The sequence below is a fragment of the Rhineura floridana genome, chromosome 15 (genome assembly GCF_030035675.1).
Source record: "Rhineura floridana isolate rRhiFlo1 chromosome 15, rRhiFlo1.hap2, whole genome shotgun sequence".
In the NCBI taxonomy this organism is placed as follows: Eukaryota; Metazoa; Chordata; class Lepidosauria; order Squamata; family Rhineuridae; genus Rhineura; species Rhineura floridana.
This window is the reverse complement of record NC_084494.1, coordinates 31,610,173-31,630,632: the sequence shown is the minus strand read 5'-3', so window position 1 is coordinate 31,630,632 and position 20,460 is coordinate 31,610,173.

Sequence of the window (20,460 nt, the reverse complement as noted above, 5' to 3'; positions counted from 1 at the left end):
GGAGCCCGTTACTCAGGAGCAGGTGTCTTCTTTTTTATTATTATTATTAATTTTTATTCAAATTTTCAAAGACAAAAAAAAAACACAAAACAAAAATAATTAAACAATAAAATAAAATGTTGACTTCCGATTTGTCTCAGATCAGTTATAAGTCTACAATATATAACAATCCTGTCTCCTAAATTATATTATAAAATCACTTTCCTCCAGTAGTTATCTTAATTAATCATCAAATCTCATAAACATTACTTTATTCTTCCCACAAAAAGTCAAAGAGAGGTTTCAGTTCCTTGAGAGATATATCTTTCAATTTTTCTCCAAATAAACATGTCGATTAATCCATCTCATTCAAATCTGTTAGGTCCAATAATTTCAATAGCCATTCTCATTATCAATGTTAATTCCATCTTCTATCTTCAATAATCCTATTAAGTCCAATAATTTCAGTAACCATTCTTCCATTATCAATAATCCTATTGAATCCAATAATTTCAGTAACCATTCTTCCATTATCAGTATCCCATAATAATCTTGTTGTCATAGTCATAATCCAAATAAATATATAGATTAATCCGTCTCGCCAAACCTGTTTGAGCCAATAATTTCAATAGCCATTCTTCCATTGTCAATATTAATTCCATCTTCCGTCTTCAATAGTCCTGTTCAGTCCAGTAATTTCAGTATCCATTCTTCCATTATCAGTATCCCATATTAATCTTGCTGTCATAGCCATAGTCATATAGTAAGAGTCTGATGGGAATTTGCTTTATCACAAATATTTTCTTGCCATCAATTCTGAATATGTTGCTAAAATATTGTTGTAAAGTCATATCTCTGTTCTTCTTTTTTACAAAATGCACTGGCTCATCTCTTAAGAATTTTTCCATTGTCACATATCTGTAGTCCATTCCATAGATTTTTTCTATGTCAAGCTCCATCACATCATTCCAGTCCAAAAAATTATCCAAGACATTAATAACTTTATCTCTATTATCTTCATTAATTTCTACAGAGACAACGTTGATTTCCAAACAGTAAACTTTATTTCTAGTATCCATAAACTCCAGATCTTTTTCCAATTTCACATTTGTTCCAATCTCCAGAGCTTGCATCTTCCCTTTAGTTTTTCTTTTTTCATCTCTAATCTCATCAACTATTTCTTTAAACTCCTGCGTCATTTTACTAAATTCATTTTTTTATAATAATTTTTTTATTATTCAAATTTTTATAAAAACAAATACAAATACAACAAAAACAATACAACAGAAAAAATAAAATAAAAAGAAAAACTTGACTTCCGATTTGTTACAGATCAGCTATAAGTATATAATATATATCAAACCTGTCTCCTAGAACATACGAAATTCACTTTTTTCCAAAGTCTATCTTAATTAATCGTCAAATCCCATTATCATCATTTCATTTTTTTCTTTCAACGAAAAGTCCAGAAGAGGCTTCCATTCCTTAAGAAATGTATCTGTCGTTTTTTCTCTAATAAGACATGTCAATTTGTCCGTCTCAACTAAGTCCATTAATTTCAATAGCCATTCTTCCATTGTTGGTATCGATTCCATTTTCCACTTTTGTGCATATAGTAATCTTGCTGCCGTGATCATATATAATATTATTCTTCCATATTTCTTTTCCTTTTGTTTATCCATAAAACCCAATAAAAAAAATTCTGGTTTTGACTGTATATTTATCTTTAAGATTTTTTGCATCATCCTACCTATCTGTGCCCAAAATAATTTTGCCTGTTTACACAACCACCACATATGATAAAAAGATCCTTCTTGTTGTTTACATTTCCAACATACATTAGAAACATTACTATACATTTTTGACAACTTTTCTGGAGTCATATACCAATGATACATCATTTTGTAAAAAAATTCTTTAAGATTATAGCATAATGTAAATTTCAAACCTTTTTTCCACATATTTTCCCATTGATCCATTTGTATATTATAACCAATTTTTTTTGCCCACTTAACCATACACTCTTTTACTTGTTCTTCTTCCATGTCCATTTTTAATAAAAATTTATACATTTTTGCAATTATGCATTCATCATTTGTACACAAACCTATTTCAAAATCAGATTTATTTATTTCAAACCCATACATTTTCTTGTCCATTTTAAATCTTTCTAACAATTGTAAATAGGCAAACCATTGTGAACTATATCCTTCCTTTATTAGTTCTCTCTCTTTCATTATATATTCACTATGCACATTTTCTAATAGTTCTTGGTAAGTTAGCCATTTCTCTTTTCCAGCCATTTCTCTTCTATAAAATGCTTCTTGACTTGAAACACATAGTGGTATTTTCAAAAAAAACCTTGTTTTGTATTTATTCCATATATTCAACAAAGGACGTCTTATAAAATGATTATTAAAATCCACATTAACTTTTACTTTATCATACCATAGATATCCATGCCATCCCCACTTCAGGTTGTGACCCTCCAAATCCAATAATCTTTTATTCCTCAATAGAATCCATTCCTTTATCCAGACTAAGCAACAAGCAGCAAAATAAAGTCTCAAATTTGGTAATCCCAGCCCTCCTCTTTCTTTGGCGTCTTGTAATAATTTAAATTTAACTCTTGGTTTTTTCCCCTGCCAAACAAATTTAGAAATATCTTTTTGCCATTGTTTGAAAGGTAGATCAGAGGATATGACAGGTATTGTTTGAAATAGAAACATCATTCTCGGCAATACATTCATTTCTATTACAGATATTCTACCCATTAATGACAACTGTAATTTATCCCATCTTAACAAATCTTTCTTAATCTCTGTCCATAGTTTTTCATAATTATTATGAAACAACTTTGAATTTTTATTTATCATAATGATACCTAAATATTTCACCTTTTTTTCTATTTTAAAATCTATCTTCTCCATTAACTCTTTTTGATCTCTTAAAGATAAATTTTTCACCAGCATCTTCATTTTTTGATTATTGATCTTAAATCCTGCTAATGGTCCAAATTCTTCTAATTTATCCATCAATACTTTGATTCCTTCTACAATTATCAAGTCATCAGCAAATGCTCTCAATTTATATTCCTCTTTTTTTATCTTTATTCCCGAAATCCTTTTGTCTTGCCTTATGTCTCTAAGCAGCACTTCTAAAACCAGAATAAATAGAAGGGGGGACAATGGACATCCCTGTCTTGTACCCTTTTGTATTTCACATGAGTCCATTAAATCCCCATTGACAATTATCTGTGCCTTCTGTGATGTATAAATCGATCTGATCCATTTTATAAAATTATCTCCAAAGTCCATTTGCTCTAGAACCTTAAACATAAATTTCCAATTCAAATTATCAAATGCTTTCTCAGCATCCAAGAAAATCAAAGCAGCTTGTATGTCATTTCGTTGTTCTAGATATTCCAACACATTCAAAACATTCCTGACGTTATCACGTAATTGTCTTTTAGGTAAAAACCCCGCTTGATCTTCCTGAATAAATTGTTGCAATATTATTTTCATTCTTCCAGCCAAAATCATTGTAAAAATTTTATAGTCATTATTCAGTAAAGATATTGGCCGATAATTTTTTGTTTTAGTTAGGTCCTGCTCCTCTTTCGGTATTAATGTTATATTGGCATTTTTCCAACTATCCGGTATCTTCCCCTCTTGTAAAATAGAATTCATTGTATACTGTAAAGGTAGTAAAAGTTCCTCCTCCAAGCATTTGTAATACATTGCTGATAGTCCATCCGGTCCTGGCGCCTTTCCTAATTTAATTTTACTTATAGCCTCAGATATTTCTCTTGACGTAATAGGACCATTAATAGCTTGTCTCTGAAGATCTGTAATTTTGGGCAAATTCTGTTTGGATATATACTCTTCTATTTTTTCTGAGGGAATTTCCTGACACTTGTACAAAGTTGATGGAAAACCCTTTGGATTTTTAAATTGTCTGTCAACATCTCATCTCCTTCTTGTATCTTTAAAATAAGATTTTTTTGTCGTTCTTTTCTTAATTTATATGCTAGCAATTTCCCCGGTTTATTTGCAAATTCAAAAGTCCTTTGTTTAGCAAAATTTAATTTCCTTTCAATTTCTCGAACTGTCAACATTGACACTTGTTTCTGTAACATTTTAATTTGATTTACAGTAGAAGCTTTAGTTGGATTCTTTTTCAATTCTTCCTCTTTTTGTTTTATTTCTTCCAAGATCAATTGCATTTTCTGTTTCTTCTTTTTTAATTCAGAATTACATTTAATAAAATATCCCCTCATAAATGCTTTACTTGTATCCCAAACAATATTTTCATCTGTTCCTTTATGTAAATTGTGTTCAAAAAACACTTTTAATTTCTTCTTACATTCCTGCACTATTTTATCATTCTGTAATAAAGATTCATTTAGCCTCCATCTAAATCCAAGATTTTTTTTTTTAAAGTCAATATCACTGGATTATGATCCGAAAAGGTTTTTGGTAACACATCCATCTTGGAAATATCTTTCACTAAATTTTTAGACATCCAAATCATATCAATCCTCGAAAATGTTTTATGTCTTTCTGAAAAGTAAGTAAATTCCTTTGCATTGTCATTTATATATCTCCAAGCATCCACCAATTCTAAATTTTCCATCAATTCGAAACAGATCTTTGGCAATTTGCCCTGTGTCTCTTTAATATTTTTCTCAGAAAGTCTATCCATTTTTGGTGAAATTACCCCATTCCAATCACCCATGACACACCAATGATCATATGCAAACTCTGATAGTTTTTCCATAAGTCCAGTATAAAACCTTGTTTTATCTTCATTAGGAGCATAAATGCCCACTATCAAAATTTTTGTACCCTGAATGGTGATTTCAACTCCCACAAATCTGCCACTATTATCCAATAATATCAATTTGGGAGACAATTGTGAATTAATATAAAGAACCACACCATTTTTTTTGAATCCTGCCGAAATAAATTCTTCACCCAAATTTTTACAAATTAAATATTTAGAATCTTTCTTCTTAATATGAGTTTCTTGTAAACAAATTATATCCAATTTTAATTTTTTCAAATAATGAAATACTTTCTCTTCTGTGACGAATTAGCTCCATTTATATTCCAAGTTAGATATTTGTAATCCATTTTTAAGCATGTATTTTAGAAAAGTCTGTGCCTGTTGCTCCCTTTGATCCATCATCATCCTTTTCTTCCTCTACCTGTTTCTGTTGACTTTGTTTCCCAGGAATTATATCCATATCTTTGAGTTTATCTTCTTCCATGTCTTTTGAAGCTTTTCTCAAGAAATCCCTTGCTTTTTGAACAGTATTTAATCGATACTTCTGTTGTCTAAATGTAAAAATCACTCCCTCTGGAACATCCCATCTAAATTGAATTTTACATTGTTTAAGTTTTTCTGTGAAGAAAGCGTAATCTTTTCTCTTACGTAGAAGCCTAACAGGAATTTCCTTCATCACCTGTATTTCTTTACCGTCAATTTTGAAGACATTGTTAAAATGATGTTGCAAAACCATATCTCTGGTCCTCTTTTTTAAAAAATAAACAAGCACATCTCTTGGGATTTTTTTTATTGTTGCATATCTGGAATTAATTCTATAAACTTTGTCTGTTTCAAATTCCATCCGATCTTCGTTCCTGTCGAAGGATTTTGCCAAAACATTAACAATTTTCTCTCTGATATCTTCACCTGTTTCCTCAGGAATTGCACGGAATCTCAAGCAATGTTCTTTATCTCTAAGTTCCATAACAGCAATATAGTCCAATTTTTTTCCAATTCCATATTTGTAATATCTATTCTATTCTCTAAGGTTTGCACCTTATCTTTAACATTTTTTACATCCTGTGTTAATTGCCCAATGTTATTTTTAATCTCACCCACTTCTGTTTTAATATGATCTTGTAAATCTTTAAAATCCTTTTTCATATTGCAAAATTCACCTTTAAGTTGTTGTCTGTCCTGTTTCATCTCTTGTTTCAACTCTTGTTTAAAATCACTAAATCCCTCCATAATTTTCTGGAACATGTCCATCCCTTCCTGTGTATCAATTGAAACTCTTCGCTCCAAAACTTTGGCTGTTTTCCTAGTTGTCATTCTTGAAAAAAAAAAACCTTTTCTATTATTAGCCAATGTAGAGGCAAATAGTTTCTTTTCTCCCAGCAACAAAAAAGTTAATATTCCAGGCCTGTTTAACCAACACAGTTCTTATCTCCAGCACATTCAGGAATGTAAAACAAATCCAGTTCTCAGCATCCAGCAGTTAGTAAGATACACGAACAGCAGATTCGTTCAAAAAAAAAATTTAATCCAAAATAAAAAAAAACATTCTCAGATATATTTCCTTCAAATAATCAAATCATCTTATCTAATAAGTCGCCTCTTATCTGTTTAATCTTTGTAATTCCAGCTTTAAGCCAGCTTTTTGTCATAAAAAATAAAGCAGGTTCTTTGAATTGCTCCCTTCTTCCTTAGCTTTGTATAATACGAAAAAAGTGTGACTCACCCAAGTTTCTGAGTTGCCGATTCGTAAACAAGTCTCTTTTACGATAGTAATTTAAGTTAGTTGATAAGATTTAGACAGAAGGAGGCTAGCTCGTTAAAAACGTTTTTAAAAGAGAAAGAAAAAAAGTCTCGCTTACTTTCAGCACAGCCTGTTGGAAATCCAGACTCAGTCTTCCGCTGCTAGAAATGCCTTCTTATCTCAGGGGGATTCCTGATCAAATCTAGCAATCTACAGCTCGACGGAGTTCCGTGGATAATCTCTTCGGTTCCCCTTTTATCTTGGAGAACATTTACGCCAGTCAAAAATTCCTCTTGACTGGCTTTTAACTGAAATAAGCTTCCTCTGAGATAGAGCTCACTCAGAGACAATCACCATCAGGGTTTGTTTCATTATCTCAATCTCATCCATTATTTTCTGAAACATAATTTCTTCCATGGTCTCAGCCACTTTCCTGATTGCCATTCTTAAAACCACAAAAACAAAAATTATTTCAGTCGCAATTGGGTTAATATTCCAGGCTTGATGAAGTCACAGTGTAGACAGTACAGCCTGCCTTATCTCTTATATTCAGGAATACAAAACAAATTTAGTTCCCAGCTTCAAAAGAGTTAGTAGTGTCGTGAACAAGCAGATTCGTCAAAATGAAATAGACCAAAAAAAAAATAGTCCCAGACATATAATGCTCCAAAGTTCATAAATCAAATTTATTTATTTCTTTTCCCTCCTCAAAATAGAAATCCCTCTTCTGTTTATATCTTTAGAATGCACTTCCCGGCCAGCTTTTTGCAATAAAAACTAAGATAGGCTTTTTCAGTTTCTTTCCTCCTTAGTTTCGTGAATAACAGAGAAAATTTTTAACTCACCCAGCAGTTCTTATATAGCCGATTCATTGACAAATCTCTTTTTTGCTGCAACGATTTAAACCAAATGAAAAAAAATATATAGAAAGAAGGATGCTTGCTTGTTTAAGTTCGTTTTCTTTGAAGAAAAGATAAACGTGTCACTTAGTCAGTTAGAGCTTGATGGACGTCCTCCGGCATTGCTGGCTGAACCTTCTCTCATAAATTAATGAGATCCAGTCCTCCCAAACAAAAACAGGCTTTAATGGTTAATCTCTACGTTTTTCCCTGCCCGGGAAAAAATCATCACCAGTCAAAAAAGAACGTTCTGACTGATTTATACTGAAAAAGTTTCTTCCGAGACGAGAGCTCGTCTCAAAAAGTAGGCACAAGCGAAGTCATCCTTCCCGGAAGTCCCAGGAGCAGGTGTCTTCTGATGAGCCGTTAGAGACACCCCACCCCCGTCACCTCGCTCCCGCCTCCGCGAGAAATGGACAGGGCAGAGACAGGACTTGCGAAGGAGTCAGAGATTACGATCGAAAACGTTCCCTACTTAAGCTTGCCACTCATAGTGGGGAGCTGCTGAGTCAACTTCCTTCATACGCCGCAGAGCATGTCTAGAGTGTAGTTAGGGATTTTAGTCAGTTAGTGCAGGTTTTTCTATGAAGAGCAATGCCTTTGATGTATCCATTACTTTAATAAAATGAGATTTAATTGCACCTGCGTCTCACCTTGTAGTTCCGGCTCTGGATGGGACAGAATACTGCTTACCATGAAATCCCTATTCACAGGGTCGCCATAAGTTGGGATCGACTTGAAGGCAGTCTATTTCCATATCCCCCCCACAAATACTACAGAATGCTACAAAAAGCCTCCAGTAACCTTCCAAAGGGATCCAAACACAGGAAAGCACTGTGGGATGCAGGAACATAGAAAAGTGCTTTATACTGAGTCAGACCACTGGTCCATCTGGCTCAATATTGTCTGATAGGCAAGTGGGTCTACAAGGTTTCAGGCAGGAACCTCTCCCAGCCCTACCTGAAGATGCCAGGGATTGAACCTGCAAGGTGGATGGTCTGTCACTGAGCTATGGCCCTTCCCCTGTGTTCCTGGGTCTTCTCCCTGCTTGGAGAAGTAGGGCAAGTATAATAGTTGCATCCTGTGCAACAACATTTGCCAACCTCTTCCCCTCCAGATGTTTTGGACTACAGCTGCCATCACCCCACCCAGCATGGGGATTGCTATCAGTGTATCTCATCCTTTGCCACTCTGAAGGGCACCAGGTTGACAAAGGTTGCTATATACCATTAGCAAATGCATTTGTCTAGCGTGGATCCTTAAATAAATGTAAATGTACTGCCTTCAAGTCGATCTCGACTTATGGCAACCCTACGAATAGGGTTTTCATGGTAAGTGGTATTCAGAGGGGATTTATCATTGCCTTCCTCTGAGGCTGAGAGGCAGTGACTGGCCCAAGGTCACCCAGTGAGCTTCATGGTGTGTGGGGATTCGAACCCAGGTCTCCCAGGTGGCAACTCCTAGCAGTTCACATTTTAACATATTTAATAAGACATTCATAAACGCGTATATTATTATTTTATTTATAAGCAAAATATTTTATTAGATTACTTGTATGTAGGCTTTAGTCTGACCAGAGAAGGCTGAAGTACTTATGAGTTGCTCTCCCTCAGCTTCTCTGCCCAAGGGTGGTCACTTATGCCTTGCCAAAAAAAGAGGACAAAAGAGGGCCCAGGTGCACATGAAATATGGATGTGCTAACTGATAATTATAGGTATTATTTCTAAGTTTGCATCTATAAGTTAAAATGAAAATGGACTGCCTTCAAGTTGATCCCGACTTATGGCAACCCTACAAATAGGGTTTTCATGGTAAGTGGTATTCAGAGGGGGTTTACCATTGCCTTTCTCTGAGGATGAGAGGCAGCGACTGGCCTTATGTAACTGAAATGGCAAAAAGAAGGGAGGTATAAGCAGATCTGGGATAACCCCAAGGCTTGCAGAAGTACAAAAAAACCTTAGGGAGGAAATATCCTGAATCCTGAGCAAATAATTGGGTGTTAGAACAAATTAAACCAGAACTGTCACTAGAAGCTAAAATGATGAAACTGAGGTTATCATACTTTGGACACATAATGAGAAGACATGATTCATTAGAAAAGATAATAATGCTTGGAAAAACAGAAGGAAGTAGAAAAAGAGGAAGGCCAAACAAGAGATGGATTGATTCCATAAAGGAAGCCATAGACCTGAACTTACAAGATCTGAACAGGGTGGTTCATGACAGATGCTCTTGGAGGTCACTGATTCATAGGGTCGCCATAAGTCGTAATCGACTTTAAGGCACATAACCACAACAAATAAAATAATAAATTTAATTCACATACACCTTTCCAAGCATATTTTTCTCAAGAGGAAAATCAGGACAGTTTTAGCTTAATTACCTCTGCCTGAAATCTCGGGCACAGAGCAGGTCTGGGAAAGCTATGACGAAGACATAATGCAGTCACCAGCTCCGGTCACTGGTCACCCCAGGAGGACAATGACTCTTTTGAGCGAAGAGGGTTGAGAAATCTGTACTTGTAATAATACAGCAAAACCAAGCAATGTATCTGAGAATAAACTAATCTAGACCAATGAATTTCAATTTGTGGGGCAGGCTTCTGTAGGGAAGTGCCTACAGTTACCAAGCAGTGTTTAATAAATTTGTATCCCAGCTAGGGATGGGGGAGAAATTTGAGTCAGTTCTCCTGAATTTGCAATTTCCAAAACACGAGGACTGAAACACAGACATCTTTTGAAATGTGCAAGACTCTGAATTTTACAGTACAGTTCTCCAGCCAAGTAGCATGTACAAAAATGCATATACTGTGGTCAAGTGGACATAAAAATGCATATATTAAGGGAAATAACATACACAGACACATTTTATTAGGGAAAATTGCTTTCCAAAATGTGTAAGGCAGAATTGCATACAAATGTGAATATTAGGAGAAGGCAATGGTAAATGCATCCTTGGAGGAGGGTGTAATGCCATTGCCCCTCAAGGAGGCAGTGATAAGACCTATTTTGAAAAAGCCCTCCTTGGATCCCCAAGATTTAAACAACTTTCGCCCAGTCTCCAATTTACCGTTCTTGGGCAAGGTAATTGAGCGTGTGGTGGCAAAGCAGCTACAGACACACTTGGAGGAAGCAGATTATTTAGATCCTTTCCAGTCGGGCTTCAGGACTGGACACGGAACTGAAACAGCCTTGGTCGCTCTGGTGGATGATATGAGGAGGGCGTTGGATAGGGGAGAACATACCTTCCTCGTCCTCCTGGACCTCTCAGCGGCTTTCGATACCGTCGACCACGGTATCCTGTTGAGTCGCCTGGAGGGACTGGGAATTGGAGGCACTGTTTTACAGTGGTTCCGTTCCTATCTCTCCGGTAGATATCAACGGGTAGTGTTGGGGGATGAGGTTTCAGACCCTTGGCCCCTCAACTGTGGTGTGCCACAGGGTTCTATCCTCTCTCCCATGCTATTTAACATTTATATGAAACCGCTGGGAGCCATCATCAGGAGTTTTGGGCTGCAGTGTCACCAATATGCGGATGACACGCAGCTCTATCTCTCATTTAAATCTTCACCAGAGTTGGCTGTGGATACCTTGTCCAAGTGCCTGGAGTCCGTAAGTGGATGGATGGGAGAGAACAGGCTGAAGCTGAACCCCGATAAGACTGAGGTATTACTAGTGGGGGACAAGGGAAGGTTGGGTGATTTTGACCTGATACTTAATGGGGTGAGTTTGCCCCTGAAGGACCAGGTCCGCAGTCTCGGGGTCATTTTGGACTCCCAGCTGTCTATGGAGGCTCAGGTTTCTGCAGTGAGCCGGGCAGCTTGGTACCAACTTCATCTAGTACAGAGGCTGCGACCCTATCTTCCCATACATCTGCTCCCACGAGTGATACATGCCCTGATCTCCTCTCGATTAGACTACTGTAATGCGCTCTACGTGGGGTTACCCTTGAAGATGGTCCGGAAACTCCAGCTGGTACAAAACGCGGCGGCATGCTTAATAAAGCAGACCCGCTGCCGTGATCATATCACCCCAGTGTTGATTGAATTACACTGGTTACCAGTTGTATACCGGGCCCAATTCAAGGTGTTGGTTTTAACCTTTAAAACTCTATACGGTTCCGGCCCAGTTTATCTGAAGGAGCGCCTCCAGTATCACCAAATATGCCACCAAACAAGATCAGCCTCACAGGACCTTCTCTCAGTCCCACCGACTAAGACAGCTAGGTTGGTGCGGACCAGGGAGAGGGCCTTTTCGATCATGGCCCCCACCCTCTGGAACTTACTTCCCTTTGACCTTCGGCATGCCCCCTCCCTGCTGACTTTTCGCCGAGCCTTGAAGACCTGGCTCTTCAGGCAGGCCTATGGGATCTCTGGGGTGGGTTAGGTTTTACACTGTATTAATGTAAGATGGTCTTCAGATGAGATGTTATGATATTAATAATGTGATGATTATGTATATGAGTAGACTGTATTTTATATTGTATTTTATATTGTAAGTCGCCCAGAGTGTCCGTTCAGTCGGACAGATGGGCGTCTGCTAAATAAAATTTTATTATATTATTATTATTATTATTTACCCTGAAATGCTGATGAATTTTCATGAGGACTTTTCAAAAAAGAATTTCGCAAACCGATGTGGGAATGCAGAAAACTGAACTTCAGACTGGGAAAATGACTAATGGAGAGAAACCGAAATTGACAGATTCACATAACCCTAGCCTTAGTACAAGGAGCTCAAGGTCATACATATGGATTTATCTGATTTAATCTTCGTAACAACCTAATAAAAACGGTTAATAGTCACTAATTCTGTGGGTGAAAACTACACTTATGATAAACCCATGGCTGCCACTGCCAAACCTCAAACTACAGACTTTATTCCTTCCTCCTGAGAGATTTCATACTTGTCCTCTGGGGAAGGGCCATAGCTCAGTGGCAGAGCTGTTGCCTTGCATACAGAAGGTCCCAAATTCAATCCGCAGCATTTCCTGTTTGGGCTGGGAGAGATTTCTGTGTGATATCCTGGAGAGCCCCTGCCAGTCAGTGTAGACAATATTGAGCTAGATGGACCAATAGTCTGACTCAGTGAGTACTGATGTTCTGATGATGCAGTGTTATGCACTTCTCCCCCTTCCATTTCATCAATGGGGATTATTTTATTTGTAATCCTTATGACACCCTGTAAAGTAGGCTAGTAATCATAGTCCCATTTCATGGATGGGGATGCTGAGAGACTGAGATGCAAATGGAACTAAGGTCATTTAATGAGTTTGTGGCTGAAGTGAGATTTGAACTGGATGCTTAAGAATTGTGGAGCATTAAGTTTTCTATATTAATGAAGATGATCTGTTGTAACCAGGTATGTCCCATACACAAACCTTTATTCGACTTTCAAAAAGCATTGGGGGGGCCCTTCAAACTGTTTTTTTTGCGGGTTTATTCTGCAACATGTCATTGTCACAGCAATAGTGCATGAATGGTGGATTGATACTGAACCATCCACACATCATTCACTTTATTAGTTGTTCTGCAATGCTTCCCCAATGTTATTGCATGGCTGCTGTCTGGAGGTGCACTCCTGCACTCTAGTGCAACCACAGTGGAACATCCATCCCCTCAAAACATTTGTGGTATAATAAAAAATTACAGGACTTCAGCAGGAAGTTAACAAGAAATGCACTGTTTTGGAAACAAAGGAGCACGACCTCTCTAAAATTTTTGCAGCTGCAAACACGATTTAAAGCAGGATCATATACAATCACTCCAAAACTATTATGAGCACAAATAATCATGAATGCACAATAAAAAGGATGTCAGGAGGGACTCACAGAATAATAGAGTTGGAAGGGGCCTATAAGGAAGTAGTCAAAGAAGTAGTCAACTTCTAGCTTTCTTAGCATGGAAATTAGCACCCTTAACTACTACTATTTCCCTTACTTGTTTGGACAAGTATTTTGCGTTGACCGTCCTCCTAACAATTCCCCCTCTCCCAAAGTTATTGCTGTGAAGGTTTGCAGTTCTAGTATGATTTACTAGGAAAGAATCTGTTCAAGTAACATACTAGTATAAACAAATAGAAAAAAATATAACAAAGATGAATTAGAGAATGCTTGCTTACTATGCAAAGAAAGCACGTCAAAGAAACAGCAACTGCCTACAGGCAGAATCTGCTAACAGAGGCTCAGTGTGTGCTTTTGGATAGCTGAAGAAGAGCAGCATCTAATTATCCATGGAAGCAAAGCAATGAGGGAGAAAAATGTCACATTCCTTTTTGTCAATATTGACGGGCTCGGCAACCATCTCCATATCTGGATATATCTGTACCAATTCATTTAATATTTGTTCTTGAAAATATTGGAAATATGCACCGCATCTCCATGTCACTTAAAATAAGAGCCCTGAATGATAGATCAGACCAACAACCCATCTAGTCCAGCACGCTATTTTCACAGGGGCAAAGAGACACCTATAGGAATCCCACAAGCAGGACCTGAGTGTAACAGGATTCTCCCCACTTGATTCCCAGCAACTGGCATTCACAGGTATATTGCCTCTTGACAGTGGGAGTAGATCACTGTCATCAAGGCTAGTAATCACTTATACTATCCTCCATGACTTTTTTCTTGTAGATATCACGACACAGTGAGACACGGTGAGACCAGAGTTCAATTTCGGAGCCCCCCTCGTAATTCTGGTCTCCGCTTTTATTTTACCTCCGCCTGGAGGCGTGGATTATTTTTTCTCCATAAACAGCCTATGACCTTTAACTATTGTATAACATCACGTACATACATAGTACAACAGCATTATCTACGTGGCAATATGCAGGCAGTTATTTAACCACTACAGATGTCAGTATCGTTTACAGCCATAAAGTTAACCACATCCTGTTTTTCCACTGGTCAGATCGCAATGTCTTGAGAGATAGTGTACTGAGAACAGCAGCGTGGTTTGCCAACGTATGCTGTTCATTCAGTCCACCCCACATCTCCCCCTTTTTTATTTTTTAGCAAAAAGTAATTACTACGTAATGGTCGCGGAGCAACAGGTGTACACGTCTGGAAAAGGTATTGTAAAAAACAGCATAAGCCTATACTTAAAATGAGTAAAAGAATAGCATATCTAAGAATCTGACTTAGCCATCCAGTGGGCAGCCAACTCCAAAGCCACTGCCACCAAGTTGTAGGGGCGTCCTGCAAAATGTTATTAGCTAGATCCTTCAAGTTTTTTACCTGTGTTCTGATTTCAAAACTGTTGTCAGTTAAATTAAAACAGCACATATTCTTTATAGTTTCGCACCCCAACTGATGTTGTAATAGCAGGTAATCTATAGCTGCACGATTATCCAAGATAGCTTGTCTTAATATACCCTGCTCTTCATTTAACAAAGCAATGGCTCGAGAGGTGGCATTTATCATCTTAACATAATTACAGGCTAATTTATGTAATTGATTGCTGTTACTTACTGCCAATGCAGGAAGTCCAACAAGGGAGATGGCTAGTGATACACTTTCTGCTTTATTAAGCAATTCCACCTTGTCATTACAATCAGCCGGCATGGCAACAGCTTCTCTTTTCCTACGTTGGGCTAGCAACTCCCTTTTATGAAGGAAAATGGGAACCAGTCGACTCAGGCAACAGATGGTATCAGAAATATTAGCGGGAACATAATTAAAAGTGGTTTCTCCACATGTCCAAAACCATCCACCTGGTAAAGGAATGTGTCCGTACATACTGGATATGTTAATGTGCTGTGTACAATTCCATGTGGGTCTCCCAACCTTTAGACATCCCTTCTGCACCTTATGTCGACTACAATTAACCATCCGAGCACACGTATTATTAATGGAATTTGCAACATGTGATGTAAATAATTGAAAAGCATTAACAGGCAGCTGGAAGGTTGGAGTTCCCCAATTCGAAACAGTATGATATTTAATCTCTGAAGTATTCATGAACCGCCCAAGTCCTGTAATGTTCCCAATATCCCCAGGTGCTTTGCATACGGGTATTAAACATGTTCCCAACATACCCATTTCCTGTACATGTTCAGTCATGCAAAAGTCACTCACATTTGTCATTCTTGCTAACTGAACCCAGATATTGTGTTGAAACCGCATCCCCAACTCCTGCCCCAACCTGTCAGCCCCGGCGCTTCCTAAAATCCAACAAATGCAAAGTACAAAAATAGAATTTGTATTTAAAGACGCAATTAAAGCAAGAATGGTATTCTCAGTTGTCTTGTCCACCCCGGCTTGTTCCATTGCTTTTTCTGCTTGTGTTGCTAAGTTCTTTATTTGGCCCCAAGTCACGGGAGGTTGCGGAACATTCCGACCACGCTTCCTGGAAGACATCCCAGTATCCTGAAGTTGCAGAGAAAAATTAGGGATGGGATTCTTAAGATTATCGTGCCAGGACATCGTCTTTCCAGGGCCGGATACACCTAGCAGGTACCCACACAGGACCGTCAGGCGTAGACACAGCCGCGTAACCTCGACCCCACGTTATAAGCGGAACTGGGCCTTTCCACTCTGGATTTGGTAGTTGCCGAAACTGCACCCGCGGGGCAGGTAGAGACTCCGACTGCTGAAAATGCCGCTGCGCTCGAGTAGAAAAGGAAAAATGAGTATTGGGAGATTGAGACAAATTTAAATGATTAATGGTAAACAACACTTGTGCCAGCCACTCCTCTTTGGTGGCCAATCCCAGTGGTACTCCTCCTTTTTGTTTTTGTTTAAGCAAATGCTCTTTAAGGGTACGATTGGTACGTTCGACGACAGCTTGACCTGTAGAATTATAAGGAATACCAAACAAATGTGTAATGGACCACTTAGTGCAAAACTGTGCAAATTGCTGTGAAACATATGCAGGACCATTATCAGTTTTTATCGTCTGAGGTTGGCCCATGATGGCAATAGAACGAATGACATGATTAATAACATTCTTAGTTTTTTCCCCTTTCTGAGGAGTTACCCATATGTATCCGGAATATGTATCTACTGTAACATGCAAATACTTCCATGGGGAGAAAGTAGGAAAATGTGTAACATCCATTTGCCACAACTGGTTAACTATGAGACCTCGTGGGTTCACTCCTGGTTCTGGGGATAGAGTTAACTGTGTGCATTGGGGACATTGTTGAATAATGGCAGAGGCTTCCTGGGCAGTAAGATGGAATTGCTTCTGGAGTGCTTTAGCATTTTGATGATGAAGGGCATGACTTTCTATGGGTGTGCAAAGGAGGGCACGAAGAGCCTGATCAGCATATTGATTACCTTCTGTTAACAATCCTGGGAAAGGTTGATGACTGCGAATATGAAATATAGCAAATCGACAAGACCGAGTATGTATGAGTTTTTGAAGTGTAAGCATAAGAGCAAGTAGATTAGTGTCCAGCATGGGAGAGACATAACTACCGGGTAATGCAAGTACAACATTCTTAACATAAAGACTATCGGTAATAATGTTAACCTCCTGATCTGCAAAAGTCAACAGCGCCATACTAACAGCGGCCAACTCAGATCTCTGAGCGGAAGTTTGGGGTAAGGTGAAAATTGTCTTCCAAACCCCCTGCTCGTGCCATGCAACAACCCCTCTAGTTGGACTGCCATCAGTATAGACCGTGACCGCAGGTAAGGGTTGTAAACTGATTACAGATTGAAACTGGATAGGAATTTTTTGTGTAATTTGAAGCCGTGGATCTGATGAGGAACGACATGAAATTGTGCCCAAATAAGAGACTAAAGCCCATTGAAGGTCATCAGAAAGTGCAACAGCATTTTCCCATGTGTAAAGTTTAAGAGGCAACGAAATTTCAACCGGATCGATACCTAATAATTGCCTTGATCGTAATCGTGCTTTTTGGATTATTTCTGCTGCTTGCATTGGCAAAGTTGTGATAGATGACTTTGGTGTATGGGCTAAGTAAAGCCACTCTATTATATGTGTAGCATTGGAGCCTGACTCCTGAGTGAGTGCAGCAAAAAGTTGGCTTCCATCAAATAAAACAAATAAAATCAGTGGTTTATTCAATATTTGTCGATCCACCCAAATAGCTTTTAACGTTGTAGAAACTAATTCTAGGGATTGCCTTGCCTGTTCCGTTAAAGTAATAATATCTGCAGGTTGACGTCCTTGTTTTAAACATTCAAATAAAGGCCCCATGTCTTGAGTGGTAAGTTTACAATATGGTCGAATCCAATTAATAGAACCCAAGAATTGTTGTAGTTCTACATAAGTTGGCTTCATTGACAAAGTAAGACAGGGCAATACAGGAGTGGAGTAGGATTGCATTAATTTATGTCCTAAATACAGAAATGGTTCTTTGAGTTGTACCTTTTCAGGGGCAATCTGCAACCCTGACTGTGACAAATGATCAGTAAGGTGTTGTTGCCACATAGATGGGAGGGTTCTCCCAGCCACCAAGATGTCATCCATATAATGGTAGACCAATAATGTAGGGTATTGAGCCCGAAAGGGTCGCAGGGCCATGTCTACAAACTGTTGACATAGGGTTGGACTATTTAACATGCCCTGAGGTAGCACTTTCCATTGATATCGTTGCGCAGGGCCAGAGTTATTATATACGGGAACAGTAAACGCAAATTTCGGTGCGTCTTGCGCTTGTAACGGTATTGTGAAAAAGCAATCTTTCAGGTCTATAATAGCTAAGGAATAGTCATATGGAATTAAATTTGGATTAGGCGTCCCACATTGTAGCGGACCCATGGGCACAATTAATTTATTTATTTCTCGTAAATCATGTAAGAGCCTCCACTTTCCAGATTTCTTTTTAATCACAAACACTGGGGTGTTATAAGGGCTATTACTTTCTGCTATATGATCAGCTTCCAGTTGCTCCTTTACCAGTTGGTGCAGAGCTTCTAATTTTCCTTTGGGTAAGGGCCATTGTTCTACCCAAATGGGTATGTCTGTCTTCCATTGTAAAGGAAGAGCTGCCTTTTGTTGGCTAATCATTAATAACAATGGTGGTCTGGAATTGCTCCAGTAAATCCCTTCCCCACAGATTTACTGAAATGTCCAAAATACAAGGGCGAATGTGGGCTATACGATCACCATCAAGAGCAACAACTTGTATCCAATCCTTACTCCGTTTTGAATCCTGAGCTCCGCCCACTCCCCACACAGAAGGGGCCACTTCTACTGGCCAAGAGGATGGCCAGTTATGTTCAGCAATTACTGTGACATCTGCCCCAGAATCTATAATACCTTCAAAAAGAACATTGTTTAAACAATACTTACGAACCGGTTTCTCCCTGGTCACTTCTGCCAGTACTGCAGCTACCTGTGGATGGAAAGGATTACCTGAAATACTCACACTCGGCGATTTCGTCCTTGTAGATCCGAATCCACCAGTACGTTTTTGGGAGGAAGTGTTCGATGTGAAAAGACGATATGGCAATAACAATAGTTGCGCAAAAGAATCTCCCTTCTTCAACTGAAGGGGAAGGTGACTCCAATACTGAATATAAATAATTCCCTGATAATCAGAATCAATAACACCAGGTACCACCATTATATTATTCTTGGAAGCAGAGGATCGCGGTAGTACAAGGCCTACGGTGCCTTCTGGTAAAGGGCCAGTGAGTGTGGTAGGCATTAAAAGAACTGCTCCAGGCAAAGGAACATCTTTTGACTCTGCATGTATTAAATCAATTCCAGCGCTTCCTTGAGTAGCAGGGGTGGGTACACTTCCTTGAGATTCGGGGCTGGAAGCCTGCCCCAAGTTCAGTTTCCCTCAATAGGACGGGAAGACACATTGGTATTGGTAGTGGGAGCTGAACGACACTGATTAGCCCAATGATAACCCTTTTTACATTTCGGACAGATTTTCTTTGGCCGGTTTGTAACAGTGCCCCCACCTTTAAATGCTCCTCCGCCAGGAGCCCGACATTCCCTTCTGAAATGACCAGGCTTTTGACAATTAAAACAATTGCCTGTAGGTTTGTTACCCTGTCTTAATGCCCCAGCTAACAATGTCATGGCATGAACATGTGTACCTACCTCTGCACAAGCTTGAATCATGTCTCCCAATTCATATTGCGGTCTATGAATAATGTTTTTCAAAATCTTTTTACAGTCTGTGTTAGAATTCTCGTAAGCTAATTTTAACAATAATTCCCCTTGTGCCTGAGGGTTATCAACCTGCCGTGTCAGAGCCTCTTTCAAACGGTCAACAAACTGAAAATAGGGCTCTGTTGCTTGCTGCCGTACATTCGTAAAAGAACGTAAGGGTTCTTTCCCAGCAGGCACCTTTTTAAATGCTTTCTGTATACACTCAGCAGTTCGATGAAATGCGGCTTCAGGCAATACCCCTTGTTGTGCTATGGTAGCAAAATTACCTGACCCATAAATTTGCTCGGGAATGATATTAGCATCCCCAGCTGCTATAGCAGCATGTCTAAATTCTTGGTCCCAAACTACATATTGCGAAGGAGTCAAAATCATCCTAAAGAGATCCTTCCAATCTTGAGGGATCATGTTATATCCAGTAGCTACTCCTTCCAACATCCCTTGTACATAATTAGCCGTAATCCCATATTCTCTTACTGCCTTATTTATTTCTCTAATAACAGAAAACGGAAGAGCTGTCCAAGTTGCTATGCGATTATTAGCATTATTAGGATCTGGCTGATATGTAACGGGAAAAGCTGAAATTGTACCCTCCCAGTCTCCCATTTCTTCCATAGATAATAATCCTGAGGCTGCAGCCTGAGCTATGGCTGCTTTAACCTTCCCAGTAACCTGTTCTTGTTGGACTGGAGGGCTATATGGAGGAGCATTTACAAATTTCTCAATATCCTTTTCAGGTGTAGGTAAAGAAAGTTGGGGATAAAGAGGAGTTTTCTGGTCAGAATTGGCAAACAGCGATGTCTCTTTTATCCCTAAATGACTAATGGCCTCAGCACACTTTTGCCATAATAAGAGATGGTGAATAGGTGCTCTTGGTTCTTCATGTAATTTTCTCCCTATCTTTATCCAATCTGACTGACGTAGCGATCCTTGCTCTGGATACCATGGACATTGACATT